This window comes from Tursiops truncatus, chromosome 7 (genome assembly GCF_011762595.2).
Source record: "Tursiops truncatus isolate mTurTru1 chromosome 7, mTurTru1.mat.Y, whole genome shotgun sequence".
NCBI lineage: Eukaryota > Metazoa > Chordata > Mammalia > Artiodactyla > Delphinidae > Tursiops > Tursiops truncatus.
Window position 1 is genome coordinate 2,186,191 of NC_047040.1, and position 19,264 is coordinate 2,205,454.

General features: G+C 52.3%; 1 protein-coding gene across 3 annotated transcripts in view; it reads right to left on the bottom strand.

Moving 5' to 3' along the window:
• Positions 1 to 19,264, bottom strand: part of TWIST2 (twist family bHLH transcription factor 2) — a 49,954-nt gene that overhangs the window by 25,337 nt on the left and 5,353 nt on the right. The window contains exon 2 of one of the 3 annotated variants that reach the window (XM_019923653.3): positions 13,871 to 15,593. The exons of 1 other annotated variant lie outside the window; for it this stretch is intronic. The gene's annotated coding sequence lies outside the window, so the exon portion shown is untranslated. Of the gene's footprint in view, positions 1 to 13,870; positions 15,624 to 19,264 lie in introns of those variants that run through there. One more of the 3 variants, XM_033859442.2, reaches the window with a different exon arrangement.

Below are 19,264 nucleotides of genomic sequence, written 5' to 3' on the forward strand. Positions count from 1 at the left end.
ACCGGGAGGCACCTGTTAGAATGCCTGCCCACCATCACACAGACCTTTTTTTTTTTAACTCCTGTTTACTATCTTGTGTTTCAAAGCTTAATTCTACCGAAGTTAACCAGCTCCCCGGTATATACCTGCTTACAGAATTAGATTACGATTTACGCAAAGGTTGGGGAATGACAGCTTGGGCCTGGACCAGGTCCCCTGCTGGAGGACAGGCACCACATAGACTTTTACTTTTCTCTTCTTTGATCTGCGGAGCCGATTCATTTTTACCCCACGGAGGAGGCTACTGGAGGAGCGGGAGTCTGTCCCAGCGGGTCACACTGTTGGAGGAGTCTTGGAAGTGGCCTTTTATCCTTGGCTAAGCCCTGCAACTGGGGCTCCCCTCTCCTCTGTCATCAGGGCTCCTTGAAGGGCCAAGTGTCCACCGTGTCTCACCCCAGAATGAAGAGCCAGAGCTGGCTCCACTGTGGCCTGAGACCACGACGGTCTGCAGACGTCCCATCTCCCCAGCCAGGGTTTGCCCACTTGATTCAAGCCATTTAAGAGCTGGGAAAGCCAATGAAAGTATTTCCTATTTTCCGCATTGTTCCCTGAGTCTTCTGGTAGTAAGAAAATAAATCATTTCGAGCTGTGGATGCCCCGCCGTCCTTCACTCATTTTTGCGCCTTCATGCATTCTACACCAAGGCATGGAAAGAGCGCACATGAGTACTGGCACTCCACAGGGAGGGGCCCGGTGTGGCAGAGAGAGAGGAAATATATCGCAGTAACACAGGTTCACCTGCACCTGGAGGGCTCAGGAGTATGGGAGCGCAGGGCAGGTATCTCTCTACCTGAAGCACAGCAGACATCCAGACAGTGCTCACCTTGGTCTTGTCAGGGAGGAAGCCTCTGTAGGTTCTCCAGGAGAGGAGAAAAGGGCCAGAATGTATGTCTTCATAAAAATACCTGCCGGCACTTGGAAATGGACCGGAGTCGGGGTTGGTGCAGACTGGACCCAGCAGGGAGAGAGTCAGTGGGCCAATGTCCAACCATAACACAAATCATTGCAAAAGTTCAGCCTTTTGTTTAGAAGCATAGGGACGCTGCAATGTCTCATCGGGCTGCATCCTAACATTTTTTCCATTCTTTTGCAAAAGAAGAACATTAAATAACTAAATTGGACTCTTTAAGCCCCAGTAATGTGGGACTGAAGCGGAACACTGCACTTGCAATTAAGATACCACAGGAGGAAAGGCGAGGGCTTTAAGCAAATGAGGTTTCCATTGTACTGGACTCGGTAACGCAGGAGGCGTTAACGAAAGCGCCTAGAGACACAGCCGTGTCCTCGCACTGTGGCTTCCCTTGAACAGTGGTGGCGGCTAACCACCCCCCATCCACACGGAGTGCCAGCCTTGGTCCGCCATTCCTCAAGAAACCCGTCATTTGGGAAGATGTCCCCACCCATCATCATCTTGCCAGGGGCCCCGCGTCTTCCAGACGGGCTCCTAACTTCTCCAAGACACAGACCGAGTCCCAGCCTGGTGTAGAACTGCAAGTGAATTATGATTTTTTTCCCTGAAGAAATATGATCAGCAAGGTTAGAGCGCGTTACAAAACAGCTTTGAGACGATACAGAGTCCCCGGGTTTGGGGACGGGGACAGTAGCCCAGAGAAGCCCAGGCTTCCAGCCTCTCCCAAGTGAGATCTGACAAAACACACTTCGTTATTTTTGTTTCTGGCGTTGAGATGTTCCAGAACATTCCTTACAGGCTCACTTATCAAACCTTTCAAAGATAAATGTGACTTTTGGTCGGGTTTGGCTTCTGTCTCCCTGGCGGGGTGACTTGGTAACACATAGTTGTGTAGGGGGACACGCAGGTGTGGATTTCTGCTGTCTTCCCAGCCTGCCGCCTACAGCCAGCCCCACCCGTCCCCCACGCACACCCCACCCTCTGGGTGCTCTCAAGCTCCGTTCTCTCCACGGGGGGCTCCTCTGGCCACTCCCTGCCCAGGCCTGCTAACCCCTGATCTTGGCGGGATCCCTCACTCCATTCAGTCATCTGCCCAAGTCGCCTCTTCAGAGAAGCTTTAAGTGACCGCCGTGACACCAGCCTCCTGCCACCCCCCTCCCTGTCCCCGGCTTTATTTTCCTGGACAGCACCCGTGACTGCTGACCTGACATCTGCTTCTTAGTGTGTGTTCCTGCCTGCTGTCCCAGGCCAAGCTCCGTGGTGGCGAGGACCATCTTTCTCTTCCCGGAATCCCAGCCTCTAACTGGGAGGCCAGCGCACAGACAGAGCTCGATAAATTTCTGCCGAACGAAGGACCGAGTCCACCAAAGTGCCGCACCTTTGTCTGGCCTTCCCATGGCGTCCAGGAGATAAATCCACCGCTTCTTTGTTTGCAAACCACTGTCACAGCACGCTGACATCCGGCATCATAACTGGTGGCTTACATATCTGTCTCCCTGACTGCGGGGTGGGGGGCGGCGGGGGGCAACTCCTCCACGGGAGAGACCAAGTCATGATCACCTTTAGTCTCCAGACCCAAATATAAGGGCTGCAAACAGTCAGCGCCCAACAAATGCACGTGCAATGTGAAGACAGGGCTCTGAAGAAATAACTCCATCGCATAGTACCAGCTATTCTGAACTACCCCACGCAGTGTGTGCTCTGGGCTGTATGTCTGCGGCCTCAGACTTGCCACCGGCAGGAGGGGGAGACACGGTCCAGAAGGTGAACTGGCGTCTGCCGGGCCCGACGTGCCCACCTCCCCCACCCCCAAGGCATGTCCTATTTCATAATTCTCCGTTCCAAGAACATCCAAGGCCTGCTGTTTGAATGACCTTAAAGATACATATCTGTATCAAAGTAATAGACACTGAACGCACCAAAAGAAACAGGATCCCACTTCCCTCCATAGGGTTGGCCAAAAAGTTACCAGATCTAAATGCAGATGAATAAAAAAGATGCCTGAGTCCTGGCCTTACAGCTCAGGCCACTGTCAGCCCAGAATTCTTGCCCCTGGAAGGAAGGTAAAATGAGCAAACCAAATGGCTTTTGCCTGGCCCAGCCTCCAAGTCAAAGGGCCCAAAAGTTGGCCCCAAACAGAACTAACCCAAGACTCCCAGCTAGGGGCCCTCAGGGGGATCTGACACCAGCAGATCGTGGAGGGAGTGGGGAAGGCAGGACCCTCGGTGGGGACCCACTGCCCAACACCTGTTCCTCTTTGCATCAATATGACAGGAACACCTCCTGAAAGTTTTTTTTTTTAATTGTAGTAAAAAACATAGCATAACACACTACTATAGATAACTAAAAGGGCCTACTGTACAGCACAGGGAATTATACTCAATATTTTGTAATAACCTATAAGGGAAGAGAATCTGAAGAATATATATATTTACAGTATCTTGTTAGTTCAGGTGTACGGCAGAGTGATTCAGTTGTACATACGAATATGGAATATACGCTACATACGTATAGAATCAGTGAGTCACTGTGCTGTACGCCTGAAACTAACAAGATACTGTAAATCAACTATATTTCAGTTATTTTTAAATGTGAAAAAAAAATACACGGCCTAAAATGCGCCATCTTTACCATTTTAAGTGTATAGTTCAGTAGCGTTTAGAATATCTACACAGCTGTAAAACCAACCTCTAGAACGTTTTCATCTTGAAAAACTGAAACTCTATACCCATTAAACAACATCTCCTGCTTTCCTCTCTGCCCAGCCTCTGTCCTAGGAGTCTGACACTCTAGGGACTTCATATAAGTGGAATCAGACGGTATTTGTCTTTCTGCACCCGGCATATTTCACTCAGCCTCATGTCCTCCGGGTTCATCCGTGTTGGAGCCTGGTGAGAACTTCCTTTTTAAGGCTGAATAATATTCCACCATATGGATAAACTCCATTTTGCTGGTCTGTTCAACCCTCAGTGAACGTTTAGTGAATACTGCTCCCACCTTTTGGCTGCTTTGATGCTGCTGTGAACGTGGTGTACAAATATCTCTTGAAAGACCCCCCCTTTCAACTCTTTTGGGTGTTTACCCAGAAGAGGAGTGGCTGGATCACCTGGTAATCCTATCTCTAAGTTGTGGAAGAACCTCCGTACTGCTTTCCACGGCAGCTGCACCCTTTTACGTTCCCACCCATGGTGCACAAGGGCTCCAGTTTCTCCACCTCCTTTGCCAACGCTCGCTGCCATCCTAGCGGGTGTGAGGTGGGACCTTACTGCGGATTTGATTTGCATTTATCTCATGATGAGTGACGTTGAGCACCTTCTCCTGTACTTGCCGGCCATTTGTATATCATCTTTGGAGAAACGTCTACTCAGGTATTTTGCCCATTTTTAAATCGATCTTTATCGTCATTGTTGTCACGTTCAGAAGGGCTTCACATACTCTGGACGTTAACCCTCTCAGATACACAATTTGCACGTATTTTCTCCCATCCGTAGCTGCCTTTTCACTCTGTTCATTGTGTCCTTTCACGCACAGAAGAGTTTTAAGTGGACGGAGTCCCGTTTGTCTATTTTTGCTTGCGTTTGCCTGTCTCCTGAAAGTTTTACTGAGAGCGCCCAGATTGTTCTTTTTGGACGGATAGAATTCCATCTCCATGGGGTGAAGAAGCTGCAGCAGCGGCAGCCGGTGCCAGCGCTTCTTGTGAAGTCCCTCACTCTCTTGACTGATTTCCCTTCTGTGCCCTTGCGTCCACAGTGCCCCCTCCTCCAGTGAGCCACACACGCGGTGCTTCCTCTCCGTGGAGTCCTCCCTGGGCTCTGCCTCTGCACAAAACACCTTCACTTTCAGGCACCTGCATCCCCCATGCCCACTCGACATGATCTGATTGCCCACGGACGCCACGGTCCACCCGTGCCGACCACACAGTGTCCCCCCGTCACCAGTGTCAGCGCGGGCAGAGCCCACAGTGCAGGGCGTATGGCTGCAGCCGTGCTGAGCCGTTGCGTTTGCTCCTTCTTCATCCCCTGCCTCTCCACACCCCCACCCCATCGCCGGACTGTCTTGGGGACTTGGTGGGTACAAGCCCCGGCACTCAGGGCTCCCCCAGTACTCTCCAAGCCATCAGACTACGTCCTGTCCCTGCTGAGCCCAGCTAGCCACGTCTGCGGGGGTTGGGGGGGGGGACAGAGGAGAGCATGGGGGTTCTGATCCCAGAGAATCACCCAGCTCAGAACACAGCGTATGTCACAGACAGAGCCACGGCCAGAGCCGCGTTGCTGCCCACCCCACTCCCCAGCATCTTCTGTCTTGTGAGGACCAGCAGCTGTGGTCCAGCCACTGATGGCGTGATGGAGTGACGCTGAGGAGAGGAGACCCCAGTCCGGGCTGATCCTGCGCACAAGTTCTATGTGACGGAGCACCCTCCCCTCGCTGAGACCCGCTGCCTCACCTCGGAACCAACACCACTGGGCTGGGGTTTTGCGCAGCGTGTACCAGCTCCGGGCAGGTGGCAGTTTGGGGGCCTGGAGCCCACCAGCTCTAGACCCCCCCCCCAGAGAAGGCCCCTGGGGCCTCGGTGGACGATGCCCAAGGGCCCTGGAGTCCTCGGAAGCCTCGGGCGGGTGCAGCCAGAGGAGTCCCAGTGACTCGGGCTGACATCTGGGGGACTCATGTCTGGGCTATGTTGGTCTGTGTCTGCCAGGAGAGGTGGTCCAGGAGTGCCAGCCGCCTCCCTGGGCTTCCGTTAACTCCATTCCTCTTTCAACCGTCCTTTCACTCCCTGTGAAGAGCCTCACCTGGCTGCGGGGAGCCTGCCTGGTGCCTCGGCCCTGCCGGGCGCCATGTCTGGCTTTTCCTCTCTCCGGCCTCCACCTGGCACATCCCTACCCTTTGGTTCCAGGCGTCCTCCTGCCCGCATCATCTAGGCCTCTGGGGATGCACCCAGAGACCTCTGGGAGGGATGCTCTGCCCCCGGCCTCCCAGCCCGCCCATCAGCTGCTTTCTGGTGAGGACGCTACTGCATTTCCGCCCTGGGTTCGAGGCATCTCCCAGGGGTGATGTGAAGCCCACAGCTGGCGGCCAGCCTGTCCACCCAGCCCTCGGTCTCTAGATGCCGTCTGCTGGCAACTAGCCCAGGGCAGGCAGGCCGGGCCTTCCGCAGCCCTGCAGTAACTGCTTTCTTCTGCTTTCTCGAAGGGAACCCAGCCTCGACGCTCTCCCGTCACAGCCCACCCCACGCCAGACGCCGGGCTGGGGTGCTCCTTACTGCACCTCCACCCTCAAAGCCACTGCATGAAGCCTGCTGAGAAATGAGTATTTTACTGAGTGTGTGTGTGTCTGTGTGTGCTGAGGGCAAAGGAGATGGCACTTAGTGTACAGCACTTCAATCCTCAAATCACAAATCACAGTCCCGCCCCCCGATCCAGATGTATCTCTTCCCGCTATTCTCCCCTCTGCTAGGATGCACTGAAGAAGTTTCTCTCCCTCTCTCTCTCTCTCTCTCTCTCTCTCTCTCCCCCCCCGCACTTCCCTCTTCACCCCCTCCTTTTGCAGACAGCAGTTCAGGAGCTGTGTTCCTTCCAATGTCACAGCCCCCCCTTCCGGCAAACTGCCACAGGCTTCTAGGATGGAGAACGCTTACAGGGAGAGGTCGACTCTGTTCTCAGCAAACTCAAGGCCCCCCAGCTTCCAGGAGCGTTCCCCTCAGAAGGCAGCGAGGGAACTATAAATCACAAATACTTTTTCCTGTCACAAGAGAAAATGTGCTTTTGTATCACAGACACAGCATAATTTCTTTGGGTACTTGGTAGGGAAACAGAGGGTCCTCCTGCAATCCCCTCCCCTGCATTTTTGCATCATACAAACACACGCTGTGTACAGACCACATGCCCGGCCTCGGGCTGGGCCAGGCGGGTGGAAGTATAAGCGAGACGTGGTCTTGGAGGCACTCGAGAGATATTGGGCAGTCAGACGTGCCTGGAGAGAGTTACAGCAACAGGGCCACTGTGAGGGGAGCATGGCGGGGGTCACAACAAATGCCACAGTCCCCCCAGAGAAGGGGACATGGGACGGGGGTACCAGAGGGGCGGAGGCGGGGGCACGCTAGCACAGAGCATGAGGAGATGGGTGTTTTCAGGACACAACACTAGGATTTGCTCATTCACTGCACCTGTTCCAATGGAACACCTGTTCCAGGTAGCTCCCCTGCAGGTGCAGAGCACCGTGTGAAAGGGACAGACCTGCCCCCCTGGCGGAGCTGATCGGGGAGGATGCCCGGGGTTAAAAGCGCACAGAAGCCGCAGCCACGAGGGAACTGGAGCAGTGCTGAGGGCAGGGGTGGGGTAGCGGGATGGCCAAAGAATCGACGTTCGACGGGGCCCAGGGGAGGCAGCACTTCGTACGCCATGTTACGGATACTTCTCCATCAACCACGGAGGTGATTAGATGAGATCAGTGACTTGCAGACATGCCCTGGCTGACTAGGTGACGGATGTCCTGAATGACAGGATAACACTACACACCTACCAGGAGGGCCACAACCCAGCATGCTGACATCACCAAAGGCTGGTGAGGTTGTGGAGCAACAGGAACTCCTGGTCAGCGCGGGGGTGGGGTGGGGGTGGGGGCTGCAGGACGGTGCAGCCACTTGCGAAGAGAGTTTTATGCTTTCTTACAAAACTAAACCTATTCTTTCACCCTGTGATCCAGCAAACGCACTCCTTGGTATTTCCCCAAAGGAGCTGAAAACTTACGTCCACACAAAAACCCACACGTGGAGGTTTTTACAAGTTTTATTCACAATTGCCAAAAACTTGGAAGTAACCAAGGTGTCCTTCAGGAGGTGAATGGATAAGTAAACTGTGGCACATCAGACAATGGGATGTTATTCAACACTAAAAAGAAATGAGCTATCGAGCCCTGAAAAGACATGGGGGAACCTTAAATACACAGCAGCAAGACACAGAAGCCCATCTGAGAAAGCTCCGTACTGTATGATTCCAACTGTGTGACATTCTGGAAGAGAGAAAGCTATGGAGACGGTAAAGAGATCAGGGGTTGCCTGGGGTTGGGGGGATGGAGGGATGAAAAGGCAGAGCACAGAGGATTTTTAGTGCAGTGAAACTATTCTGTATGACCCTACAATGGGGGATACACATCATTATACATTTGTCCAAACCCACAGGATGCACCACACCAAGCGTGAACCCTGATACAGGCTCTGGGGGATGATGACGTGTCCGTGCAGTTTCATCAATTGTGACGAATGCTCCTCTCTGGTGGGAGAGGCTGTGTGTGGGGGTGGCGGATGGTATGTGGGAAATCTCTGTACTTCCCCCTCAATTTTCCTGTGAAAATTAAACTTCTCTTAAAAAGCAGTTGAATAAAAAGGATAAATTAAATAAACAAAATTTTTTTGTTGTTTATTGTTGATTGTCCTAAGATGGGCCCAGAAGAAGGGCCCCAACCGTCCCCTGCCGGGCAGGGCACTGAGTGACAGGAAAGGTTCCCTTATTGGGAAGCACATCTGATCCATGCTGGCACTGTGCAGACAGTGGGGAGTCTTCCCTACTGACAGAGAGCATTACATCTGCTTGTTTATCTACGCCACACATTAAACAGGTAGCAGGGATTCTCTGGGTTAGAAGGAACATGTTTCTAATACCACAGCAAACGAAACAAGCTCCGGTGACAAGTCTATAGGTTCCCCTCGTCCCCGGGCTCTGTAAGTTCAGAGGCTTCACCCCTGCCTAGTGGGTTGATGCCCAGGAGGGTAACCTGGGTTGGGGAGGGTTGAATCCATTTCTGGACCTGGGGCTCCTGTGTTCAGGCTGAATCATGACCAGCCTGCCTTGCTGAATCCTGACAGCACGGAAACAGAAACGCACAGGTGTGTCGACCTGTGGGGGGTGGCTGGAAGCAGAATCAGCCTCCCCCCACCCCCACCTCCACCCTCCTGGCAGAGAGCTGCATGGGCTCCCGCAGGCAGTGGGCAGGGGCGCAGGAAATGCCACCGGTGCGCAGCCAGCATCCAGGCCCAACCCTTGCTCTCTCCCCAGGGAACGGCACGTGGGGGTCCCCATCTCGTCTGAAATAGAGATCCCCAGTGTGACCACCCATCCCAGGAACAGGAGGGGGCGTCTCACGTTTCAGACCACCTGCTGAAGGCACAGACCACCTGCGGGCACTTCCTGGCTCCGCCCACTGCAGCTAGATGGCCTCAGCTAAGGCCCCTCAGTTTCCCCATCTGGGCATTGGGAGTAAAGGCACACACCTCACTGGGCCATTTTCAGGATTAAAGTAACTCTACGTGCCAAGTGCTGGGACCCCTAAATACTCCGCATCACAGCCTCAGCGAGCACCCTCACTGGTCTTCCTTTGCTCCCTGGGCTTCTCTGGGGCAGCGTGGCTCCTCCCTCTGTACCAGTCTGCGGGGAGAGAGGAGGCCCCTCACATCACCACGCGGCCAGGCCCGCGGTGGGAGGCACCCCTCCGAGCCACCCCCAAACCTTGGTGCCACCCAGCTGCACCTGGCGGGCTTCACAAACCCCCTTCCTTGGCACACAGGAGCTCAGAGAAGGGGGCTGCTTGAGGGGAGGTGCCCAACGGGCACTTCAGAAGGGGCCGAGCGCAGGACGTGGGACAGGATCCCTCCTATGCCCGTGCAGGCTGGGCAGGGTGCACCAAGGGGCGGGTGGACCCCAGGCAGGGGGGACCCTGGCTCCGTGTCTCTGCAAAGCAGCCAAGGCCTGCACCCGCCTCCCCCAGACCCGTCTCGGCCCGGCTGTGCCCCACGGCACCAGCTTCCCTGCCCCGGTCCCACCTGGTCTAGGCCCCGGCCCGGGTTCCGACCTCCTGCGCCCCCGTTCCCCCGACCGAGGCTGACCGTCGGGGGCAGGGCGCCGCCTCCTGCCCTGTGCTCCTGGCGCCCCACTCGGCCTTCCTGCTCTGTTTATTTGCGCAGCTAGAAGACAAAAAGCCATCGCTCTGACTCACTCATGCTCCCCCGTCGGCTCTGATTCATGCAGGAGGCCCACGGCGGGGACTAACCCGGCCGTTAACCTCCTGGTTTCTTTATGTCTCTACAGCAAAGGCAACTGTGGTTTCGGATTGAGAATTCAAGCACAGCTCGCTGCATCCGTGTGCTCACGGGCGTACTGCAGAGGACAGACAGCCTGGAGGAGAGTGTCTGCCCGGGGCTTTCCCTCCTGGAGACTCAGCGCCACTCCACCCGGCACTGATGGAAACCTACAAACATTTCAGCCATCCTTCTGAAAAGGATTTGGCCATCTGGCAAGGGTGGTCCCAGAATGTGCCAGAAGCCTGCATCCGACGCAGCCCAGGGTGTGAAAGAAGACAGCCTCAGAGCAAATTAGATTACGGTTCAGAACTGGAAAGGAAACGTGAGACTCAGAGCTGGGGGCTCAGCCCAGGGACACTAGGTTGGGAGGTGCAGGTGTGATTCAGATAGGAGGTGAGGCTGCAAACCACCAGGGTCCAGGCTTCTAGAGAACCTGACTGGTCAGGATGGGAGGGGGCGTCAACCCACCGGCACCGCCAGCTTCTGCTCCAGTCCTGAACGTGTGCCGTTCATCCCCGAAGGCCAGGAGCGGGGGGGTGACTGATTTGAACCTTGGATTCCAGTGACTGGTGAGCACAAGCGCCTCCAGAAGGTAAGGAGGCTTCTCTCTCGGGGTTCCTCTCAGTCTGGATTCGGGGACAGTCAGTTCACTGTATTTTCTCCACTTGCTTCCACAAATCTGAAGTGGTTTGTGATTAAGAGCATATATCCCCAAATACAGAGAAGAAAAGAAAGACAAACGAGGATGCTGAAACCAAACCGAGGGCGGGGTGACCACAGGGGAAGAGGATGAGCTAATTCCTGTAATTAACGCTTATGCCGATCTGCCCGGGAGATAAGGGCAGAAAGCAGAAAGGTACATGGTCCCCCCCTGCCCCGCCCCCATCAGAAGAAGCCGGCCTGGGGTCCCAGTAGGGAGCCCAGCTGGGCCAAGTTGATGGGTTCTGGAAGAAGACATCAAATGGTCCCAGCATTAAAGGCCCTCTGAGAAAACGGTGGACAGGGGACAGGGTAGTGACGGTGGATTACAGAAGATAACAAAAAATATATATTTCACATGTTACTTCAGTAGGAACCAAAGTTGTGACATGGAGTGAAAGTTCCAGCGAGGGCGGATCTGCAGGAGGGCAGCAGGCTGTCTTGCAGGAGCCCTGCTTTACCAGCGTGGGCCTGGGGGTTGGAGGGTTAACCAGAGTCCAGAGGAAGGGATGCTTGGGAAGAGCCTTCCACCCTCCCTCTCAAGCGTCCTGGTTGGTTTTCTCAAATTGCATAAGTGATACATGGCATTTGCGGAAAATTTGGAAAATAAAGAAAAGCAATAAAAATAAGAAGGAAAGGAAGATTTTCCACTAACATTCTGGTCTAGAGACACGTGTCCTTACCTTTCTCTCTCTCTCTGGACGAACATACCCACGCAAGCACACTCTGAATTTTCAACCTGGGATCATATGTTCCGTTCCATTGTATAACCGTTTCCCTCACATTATTAAATATTTGCTTACGATACCAAATCTGCTGACAGTATAGTGTTCCAGAACATGGCTAAACCACACAGCTTATTCAAGCGATTCATTCAGGACATTTTAAACATTTCCCTCATATTAACAAAGCTGATATGAACGTCTCTGCTGCTAGGCAGGGCCACCGTGATTCACTCAAAGATAACTCCTACAAGTGCATTGGCTCCATCCAAGCCTATTTCCAATTTTTCAATCTTTTTTTTTACCTACTGTCAAAACCTCTTTAGAAAGATTTTACAATGTATCTTCTCCCTGGCACGGACAAGAGGACCTGGTTCCTCACCGTTTCCTCAATAATGGGAATTATCATTATCTCTATGTATTTTCCACTTTAGTAAAAAAATAGTATCCTCCTGTTTTATTTTGAATTTCTTGGCTACTGTTGAAGTTCAACACTTTTATATGTGCATCGACCAACTGAATTTCTTCTTTTGTAAGTGCATATATTTTGCCCTTATTTTCTACTGGGTGATCGTCTTTTCTCTTATGGATTTTTAAGGGCTCTTTGTCTCATAAGAATATTGATCCATTATAAAACACAGTGTAAATATTTCCTTCGCAGTTCATTTGACAATTCTGGATATCCTAGTGTTTTGGTGTTTGGAAGTTTCATTTTTTAATTGAGTTGCAGTTATTCCTTTTCTTCGTGACTTGTGTCTGCTGTTCCCCAGATGACAGCCGCAGGGGCCAGGGCAGTGAAGGCTTCACATCAGCACCGTCATTTCCGTCCCCTCCGTGCCCACTGTCAGGCTCTGTGGCGCTCCTGCTGCGCCCCAGCCGGTGGGCTGGGGGTGGACACACGTGTCAGTGATCCCCGCCGGACAGAGCCATGGACCTTGACGGGACAAAACGAATGTCGTTTTGTCCGCCAGGATTCACCAGGAGGCCTGATTTTCTATTAGCTTTGACGGCCGATGTTTTCATGGAGAGGTTGGGTGGGTGGACATTGTGACACCCGACTGGCTGCAGGGGCAGTGAGAAGGACGGGGTAGGTGGGAGGGGGCACCCTGTGTGTGTGCGCCCAAGGGTGCCGACTTAGTTCCCGTCACCCGGACGGTTATATGAAAACCAGCTGCAGGAAGGATGGAGCCCACCCGCCCAACATGACACTGCCCTACCCCGGGTGCTGGCCCAGTGTCCACAGTGTGTGGCACCCAGGGGGATATGGTGAGCCCCCGGTTCAGTTACTCAGAGCAGAGGTGGCCGGAGAGTGGAGCAGTGTCCCCAGGTACAGTAGCGCTGGGCTGCACTCGTGAATCAAAGAGCGTCCCCTCTGCACCTGGGCTCCGTCCTCACAGCTGCAGGAGGAAGCACGTGGCGTTGATGCCTCGGGGCCCCAGGACAAGATGCGTCTGGCCTGCGGGGGTGACCTGGGTTCTTGTCAGGCGGCGACACAACTTAACTAGGGGGCCGGCAGGCAACCTGAGTCCTGTCCTCCTGCCTCAATCTGAGTTCTCTCTCTCAGCAGCTTGAGGGAAACTGTCTGCCTCTCTTCTTCCCTCCCTGGTGGTTTTCTTTTGGGGGGAGGGGTGCGCAGAGGACCAGGAAGGGGGGAACTGCAGCAGCAAATTTGCTTTCAGCCACTCACCCCTCCTGGTGAGATCCTTTCGGACCTGCTTCGTGTTCTTCTGAGCCCTCCAGTCTGATTCTCAAAACACAGTCCATGAGCCCAACACTATCTCTGGGGTTTCTGCAAGTGTCTCAAAGTGCTGATTGCACGACACCATGAAGGTGATGGTGTTTCTAGAAGTGGAGCTGAATCACGGCGGAGGAAGCCCTCTCCCACCCGTCTCCCTTGGTGGGTCTCTGGGGCGCAGTGGCTCAGTAAGCAGGTGAGGAGTTAACTCAGCAGTGGGGGAAGGAGAGAAAAAAGATCAAAGGAGAAAAAACCACCCCACTGGCCCCGAACGATGGCGTGCCACCCCTTTCCCCATGTCCCTCTCTCTGGGGGCAGGCCCCACCATGCTGGTCACATGTCCACTCTGCACTGGGCTAGGGTCCCAGCCCTTAGAAGGTGGCACTGGAGAAAGAGAGGGATTTTCCCAAAAGAGCAGCGCAGGGCCAGAGGCCCCCGTTCTCAGGAATCACCAGCTCGGGGTGGCCACAGCACCCCCTTTGAGGGTCTCTGAGCCTGCGAACCAGACTGAGATAGGCACACTCGTGGGCAGGCCCTGGGCTTTGGGGAGCCCATTGCTGGACGCGATGGGTCCAAACGCTCCTGGGCCACCGCTGCAGCAGGTGTGAAGATGCTCCCCGTGCTTGTCTGTTGGGTCGATGGCTGGCAGTGCAGAACCTTGGGGCCACCCCCGCCCCTGCGCCCCTCCCCCCCGGAACCCCAGTCCACCGTGGAGAGGCTTCCAGAGACACAATCAACAGGCCGCTAAGTGTGTTATCAGAATTGTCTGAGGGACTTTTTTTATGAACACATTAGGAAAGAGATTTCAAAAGGAAGATGCTTTTCGGCAACACAACTTGCCTAGACGAGAGCATCTGATAAGCGCTGAAGCAGGTGGATACGCTGGACTACGTCTCCGGAAAGTGGAGAAAAGGTAAAGGTTTAGCACCCCTCCACCCCCAAATCCCAGCAAGTCACCAGAGAGGGCCACAGTCTGACTCAGGACTTTTTTTCTTTTTTCTTTTTTTTTTGCTGGCAGAATACACAATTCATCATTTTAACCATTTTAAAGTATACAATTCAGGAGAATTTTACACTGTTGTGCAAACATCATCGCTATCTCGTTCCAGACCTTTTTCATCACCCCACACAGAAATCCCACACCCATTAAGCAATTGTGTCCCGTCCTCCCTCCCCGCCAGTCCCTGGCAACCACGAATCTACTTTCGCCTGTTCCGGATATTTCATGTCAATGGAATCGACGCTATTTGGTGTTTTGTGTCTGACTTCTTTAACTCAGCGTAATGTTTTCAAGATTCACCCATGCTGGAGCATGAGCCAGTACATCACGCCCTCTGGCTGAGTAGTTCTCCACTGTACGGAGAGACCGCACGGTACTGACCCCTTCCTCAGCTGATGGACACCTGTACTGTTTTCACCTTTAGCTATTGTACACAGCACTGTTATGAACGTGAGTGTGCACTTCTGTATGAACACCTGCTTTCAATTCTTTGGTGTACATACCCAGGAGGGAATGGCTGGGTGCTACTGGCTCTTGGAATTTTGATAACCGCAGGACTGTGAGAAACTTACCCCATCGTTTTGCAAGGCAGGGAAACTGAGTCCCAGCGAAGCTATGACACACCTCAGCCCAAAAATGCAGGGCTGAGAGCAGGAAATTGATGTCCACTGCATGTTCAAATTCAGGAAGAGTCCTGTTTGGATTCTCAATCCCCTGGACCCAAGACAATGGGTTTTTCCCAACAGATTCCCTTGGGGACCTAGCCCGCCCCTACAAGAGCAACTTCCTTTGCTTTCTGTCTGATTAAAATTCCTCCAAATAGAAAAATACCATGTCAGGGAAATTCACTAAGGGAAAGAACTGCATATGATTTGTTCTGGAAACGGTGATTTCACTGAAGAGCAAAATCCATTGGGGAGAGGCTTGTTGACCACATGTAGTCGTGAACATTTAAAACCTCCAGAATTCACATTGTGAAGAGTCACGCAGGAGGGAGCACGGTGGGTGCCAGGAGCCAGAAACACACCAGCTTTGCTCTTTGTGTCCTCACTTCCCCTTTGCCTCTTTCTGGTTAGCAAAAGTGAAATTATGTAATTAACATTGAATGATACTCGCTGTAACTTTCAAAAAATACACAACACAAGCTGACTGTCCAAGAGCTTGCTTCATAAAATCTGCACATTGACACGCTTCTGAGGAACGAGCCAGGAGGATGAACTCTGTCGTCCGTGCAAATAACCCGTTATCACCATTCAGAGAACTCGGCGGCTCCAGCAGAAGGATGCTTCCCAAGATGGCCAGCGTGGTGAGTTGGCTTCTCTCAGCAAAGCCAGGCGCGTTCTGTTTCCCCTGTGAACCTCAGTGGTGGGCGGGTGTCATCTCCTGGAAGTCTGCTGTCTTTGGACGATTGAAAGCTTCAAAGTGAAATTTGACAGTGGGGTTATCTACAGGAGGAGGAAACCAGTGCTGAGTTCCCACGTCTTCTCGTTAACCCTGGCAAAGGCTGAGCCACGCTGGCTGACACTCAGCCGTTCGTCCGCGTGACCTGAGGGCAGATCAGCAGCAGCTCCGAGGCCAGTCAGGCCCAGCTGAGCACCCGCCTCCTGGGCTCCCCTCGCCTATGCAGGGTGTTCGCTCAGCCACCGCGCTCTCAGGGACCTCTGCTTTCTCTGGTACCTGGGGCACCCGCTGCCTCTGGTGGGGTCCTGCAAGTCGGGCGCCACCTCTGGGACGTCTGGGATGGCCCTCTCGGGGTGACGCTGATGCCCCGGGGCAGGTGGCAGGTGAAGGCTCTGCAGGTCCTTGTTAGGTCATGCGGCCCCGTGGCCTCCCGCCTGGGGCATCATCACAGCAGCGGTGAGGCAGCCCTACTGGATTTTACAAAGTGTCCCTTTTCTGGGAAGGCCGGGAGGGTGTTTGTTCTGATAAACCCCTGTCTTCTAGGTTTCTCAGGGATCCCTGGGGAGACACGATGGGTCTCCAGGGACCAGCAGAGGGAGGTCCGCGCCCGCACACACTCCTGATCCTTCCGTTTCCTTATTCAGGGGCCCTGATCCCCTCAATCGCCCTATTCCGTGTGCAATTCTCCACACATCACTTTTCCTGTTCAGACCTTCACTTTCTCTTTTACTTTGCCATTCCTGAAAAAGTTACCTTTGTCATATATAACTCATAAATGATCGATTCATGTTTCCAGAATCGCTGGAGACGCGTAAGAAGATTAAATTTACTCAACAATGAAATTATGTGAAATCGTTCATTTTTGAAATGTAATAAAACAAAAGTGGATGTCGCATAATAGTGATCTCTGAAACGAGCAGATGAATATATCACAGTCCACGCTTTTTGCTTATTGTTTAATTAAAAGAAAATCTCTCTCCTCAAAAAGAGAGTTCCGGAAGCAGCAATAATTTAACATCCGGCAAAATAGCCTTGAGTTAATTCTGCCCTTAAAATACTTGACTGTGCGGACTCTTTCCACAAGAGGGGTGTGCGTGGACATCCCGTGCAGCCCCAGCACGGACACCGCGAACGATCAGCCCGGAAGCGCCCGCCGGCGGAGTCACCCCATGGTTTCATGCAGTTCTAGGTGGTTGAAGCAGGTCATTTTGCACAAGAAAACTCAACAAAACAGGACACACCAGGCTTTCTAGGGTACAGATATCCATTAGGGGCACTTTTGTTCTAGTATCAGTGGAACAGTTTTTTTAGAGAAGAGTCACGATCGCCAGCTAAGGAGAGGGCGTCACCCAGCGCACAGTTTGGGGGGCGGGGGGTCTGGCTGCACATCTATTACTGAGCTGCACTGAATTTCCAGAACACCCAGGCCTGCTCTACTCAGGGAACCTGAGACGGGGTGTTTATTCCCCACGCCTGTTTGTGCTGCTGTCGCGGCCTGAGGACGGGCTTTTTGTTCATCCTTTATCACTTACTACGATATGAAAGCTTTCGTGGACTTCCGTTATGAATCATGCTACATCTCAGCTAAAGGATGAGCGCCAGAGAGGATGCGGGGTTGTAGGGTCCGGGCGGGGAAGGAGCTGAGGAAGAAAGGCTCACCAGACAGAAAAAATGCACGAAGGATCAAATCTTCTTTCTTAGGTTCCCACCGACGCATACAGATATCATGAAAAAGGACAACAAGGTGGCCACGTGTATTCTGAAGACTTTCATTAGTTACGACCCGATATATACGTAGTAGGCAATTTGGGATGCTTTAAACTCAGGAAAATTAATCTTCAGTGACGATGTTGTTCATCAGTCAAACCCAATTATATGAATAGAGACGTGGCGATGCTCTCAACTCGAGAAAGAAAATAAAGCCCTTTCCCCGCTCCTTTCCTCTCCAATTTGCAGTAATTTTAGGCATTTCCCAAAGAAATGATAAGCTCCTGTGTACTGATCAAGGCAGTCTCATTAGGAATGGGATTTTCAATGTACACAGCCTTCCGGAAGTGACCCAGTGAGTACAGGTCTTCCCATCCCTGCAGGCTAGCTTTCCCTGTTACTCTTCCCGAGTTAAAAGTCTGAGTTACGGAAGCAGACGACTAGGTAGCAGGCACTTTCGCGCCCACAGGGCCAGAAAGTCAAACAAGGCAAATGGCTTTTGACTTCTGATCCCACTACACTCCCTGCAAACAAATCTACTTGAAGAGCTGAGATTAATGAGAGGAAATAGCAGCTCAATGTTCATTTCTCGGTCTCGTGATTGAAAGAACGTGCTGCCTGCTTGCATTCTGACTTCCAGAATGTTAAATCAAAGTCGAACACACACAGAAATCCACCGCGGCCGCAGAGGCAGAGACTAGAAACTACTGGCCTGTGTTTTCTTTCAGGGAGTTTGTTTATTTTACAAGCTGTTCCTCAAGGAGCCCTCGCTTGTCTCTGGAGCAAAAATCTCTTGAATCGCTAAGAAGAGGGACACACTCAGAGAGAACCGGACAGAAAGGCCAGCGTGGTGTTTCATTTGTGCAGCAATAGAAAAACAGCGCGAACAACGAAACTTGGGGCATTTGTTCTCCATGGGGAGTCGGACAAAGGATCCCCACACCTCGCCTCCCAGGCACAGGGCTGAACACCCACCGCCGGTTTCCCTTCTGAGCTGCTCTCCCTGACGCTCCGGAGAGGCCCTGGCTGTGACCCCAGCACAGACCTCAGCCCTGGGCTTGGGGTTGGTTGTTTGGTCTCTATCGCAGTGTTAATAAAATTAGGGTCTTTGCCCACATCTTTCCCATCAGTCACACACCAGATCTGCACGTCCGGAAGAACAAATGTGAACCCTCTGTCACAAACAGCAAGGAAAAGGAATCTAATGGCAGACAACATAATTTACCATTTCTCCCCAAAGATGCAGGTGGCTCTTTTTAAGGTCGAATATGAGCGAAAAAGAAAGGAGGAGTATTTTTCAGAATAACTGATTTTGATAACCTAAAGCTCGTTGGGCTCAACCCTGTCCTTCATTCAATCGATGGGGAAATTCTGCTCTGAAGAAAGGAGGGATGTGGCCAATTTTAGAGGCATTGCTCTTAGGATGTGAGAAGTCAAATTACCATTCTACAAGAGACATCCCGAGAAGCTGGGTCATCTAAATCTTTCCCTGATCAAATAACAGAGGAAAACGATATTATGGGAAGAAACTGAACAATAACAGCCTCCACAGACACCATGCCTCGCTCTCTCAATCATGTTGCCTCTTACACATAATCACAGGATCATGTTATTCTAAACAAGAGAGTTGCAGATAAAATAATACAGATTTCAAAGCACGGAAGACATTGTTTTGACTCAAAATGACTCTATTTTCAAGTAACCGCGAAACATTTCTCAGGTCGGAATAAAGTTACGTCCCGGCTTTTCCAGTTTCTGATCGAGTCTCCTTTTAGCATGACAACTGTTAGCAATCACTGAAGAAAAATCCCACCATGCCTTAGCTGACATCAGCATGGAAATCGCAGTGTTAATGTCACTGTATCTCACTCCAAAATAAACATTAAATTAAGGCACATTTAATATAACTAAATTGCGGTCAAAGACTTACCCAAACACAAAATACGTTCCTATTAAAGACAAACAAATGTTAATTTAA